Source organism: Symphalangus syndactylus, chromosome 15 (genome assembly GCF_028878055.3).
Source record: "Symphalangus syndactylus isolate Jambi chromosome 15, NHGRI_mSymSyn1-v2.1_pri, whole genome shotgun sequence".
In the NCBI taxonomy this organism is placed as follows: domain Eukaryota; kingdom Metazoa; phylum Chordata; class Mammalia; order Primates; family Hylobatidae; genus Symphalangus; species Symphalangus syndactylus.
In genome coordinates this window covers 30,386,550-30,389,475 of record NC_072437.2, presented here as the reverse complement: position 1 = coordinate 30,389,475, position 2,926 = coordinate 30,386,550, and the positions used below count along the sequence as shown (strand labels likewise).

General features: G+C 40.4%; 1 pseudogene; it reads right to left on the bottom strand.

Moving 5' to 3' along the window:
• Window positions 1-489: 489 nt before the first annotated feature.
• Window positions 490-2,370, bottom strand: LOC134732574 (peptidyl-prolyl cis-trans isomerase A-like; annotated as a pseudogene).
• Window positions 2,371-2,926: the final 556 nt, after the last annotated feature.

The following is a 2,926-nucleotide window of genomic DNA, read 5'->3' as shown; positions in this document are numbered from 1 at the left end:
ATGACTTCATACAGACATGTGTTTTTTTAGTACCCATAGGTTTGTGCCCTATAAAAACACATTCTGATCAATTCTCCATTGTATAATTCCCCCCAAAATGAAAAAAATATGATACACTGATCATTGTATATGCTACATTATCAAATATTCCCAATAAGGGAGATTTTCCATTTTGATTATATATTGGATTAGGTGTTGATGAAAACCAATTCTCTGCTTATAATTTTACATGTCTGACAAATAGAAAAATCTTCCATTGATCAGCTTCTGGATCTGAACACTTCAACACTCATTTTTTTTTTGTTATTTAGTTTTTATTTCATAATAATAAATTTAACTCTGCAATCCAGCTAGGCATGGAAGGGAACAAGGAAAACATGGAACCCAAAGGGAACTGCAGAGACAGCACAAAGATTCTAGGATACTACAAGCAAATGGGGTGGAGGACTGTTCTCCTGAACTACAGAAGGAATGGTTTGGTGGTTAAGATAAAATACAGGTCAAATTTATTCGAGTTGTCCACTGTCAGCAATGGTGATCTTCTTGATGGTCTTGCCATTCCTGGACCCAAAGTGCTCCATGGCCTCCACAATATTCATGCCTTCTTTCACCTTGCCAGAGACCACATGCTTGCCATCCAACCACTCAGTCTTGGCAGTGCAGATGACAAACTGGGAACCATTTGTGTTGGGCCCAGCATTTGCCATGGACAAGATGCCAGGACCTGTATGCTTTAGGATGAAGTTCTTGTCATCAAATTTCTCCCCGTAGATGGACTTGCCACCAGTGCCATTATGCATGAGAAGTCACCACCCTGACACATAAAACCTGGATTAATTCCGTGAACGCAGGAACCCTTATAACCAAATCCTTTCTCTCCAGTGCTCACAGCATGAAAGTTTTCTGCTGTCTTTGGAAACTTGTCCGCAAACAGCTCTAAGGAGACACAGCCCAAGGGCTCGCTGTTGACAGCGATGTCGAAGAACACAGTGGGGTTGACCACGGCTGATAGTACAGGGCTCACAGCAGCGGCAGCATCTGCAAAGCCTTCAACCTTATTTGTTCCCACTTCCCATGTAGGTCCAGTGGCAAGTGTCACAGGACAAGCTCATTTGATTTTAAAATGTCTGGTCCTACATCTTTATTTCATGACACTATGTAAGTCACCAGTGGGTACCAAGTAGTAATACTCTTGGAAACAATTCCTATCATGGGATAACTAGAAACAACTGAACTACACATAGAAGTGAGTCTGTGAACTACAAAAATATGTCCACCACACCAAAACACATGTATTCAACATTTGACTTCCCTTTAGCTGATGCGCAAATGCCCATGACCATTCTCCAGCTATCTAGCACCAAAAGAAAGCATGATAACAGTAAGTATGGATGAGTGATAGTAATCCAACTAAGCACAATTAAAATATCTTAATTTTGCAAATGTTATGAAAATATACGTCCATGCAACACAATGCTGGGATCCCTCCCAAGGCCCCGTAAGGGACCCCTGCAAGTGAGAAGCCGAGAAGCTAGACTCCATTGGTAAATCTAGCTCTGAGAAAGGATGCATTCCTTACCAGCACCAAGAACTGAGGAATAGAGTTTGAAATATAAGGATTCCAATTAAATATGAGATAGCTTTCCTGTCAGTGTTGCTGAATGTTGACATGACTGAATAGATAAAGACTTACAAGTTTAATATTCTAGAAGCTGTTTACCTTTTAGTTCTTTTGCCCTTGTTGAAAATGCAGAACCTGCTCAACTTGTGATAAGGTTGAATCCTGATGAATCTATCATAAGTTGAACATATCCTAAGTCAAAAATGCATTTAAGGCCACGCACGGTGGCTCGCGCCTGTAATCCCAGCACTTTGGGAAGCCGAGGCGGGCAGATCACCTGAGCTCAGGAATTCAAGACCAGCCTGGTCAAAATGGTGAAACCCCGTCTCTACTAAAAATACAAAAAATTAGCCAGACCTGGTGGAGGGTGCCTGCAATCCCAGCTACTCTGGAGGCTGAGGCAGGAGAGTCGCTTGAACCCAGGAGGCAGAGGTTGCAGTGAGCCAAGATTGTACCACTGCACTCCAGCCTGGGCGACAGAGTGAGACTCCATCTCAAAAAAAAAAAAAAAAAAAAAAAAAAAAATGCATTTAATACACCTAACCTACCAAACATCATACCTTAGCCCAGCCTGCCTTAAACGTGCTCAGAACGCTTACATTAGCCTAGAGTTGGGCAAAATCATCTGGCAACATGGGACAATGTAGCATATTGGTTGTTTAACCTTGGAATCCCGTGGCTGATTGACAGCTGTTGTTGCCCAGCATCACAAGAGTATTGCACCACATACTGCTGGCATGGGAAAACATCAATACTCAAAGTACTGTTGCTATGTAATGCATATCACTTTTGTACCATCTTAAAGTTGAAAAAAATCATAACTTGAACCATAAGTTGGGGACTGTCAAACAATAAGTGGTAGCTTCTAAAATTTTCATGATTCAACATCCACATTTCTGTAACATAAGGTAACTGGAAAACAAGTCACAATTATACATGTCTACCTTAAATAATTATTTATGCTATCAGAGAAGCATAGCCATTCATGAATGAAGCATATTTTGAAGAGGTTAAAAAGGAAACTAAAGGTAACACTGGGCACTCACTTTATTTATCTTCAATTATTAGTCACGCTTTATCAAATTCCTGTTCTATCCTTTGCTAAGAACAGAACAGTTTTTCCTCCTCTCTCTGTTGTCAGGTCACAAACAAAACTCTGCTGTTATGTGACTACAAAAACATTTGGTTTTTTCCCTTGCTAAAAAGAGATAGGCTACATTTTCTCATTTTATTTGTCTTTCCCGGTTCTATTTATTACAAAAACAAAAACAAAACACAAAACAGCTGCCGCAGAAGGATGTTAGG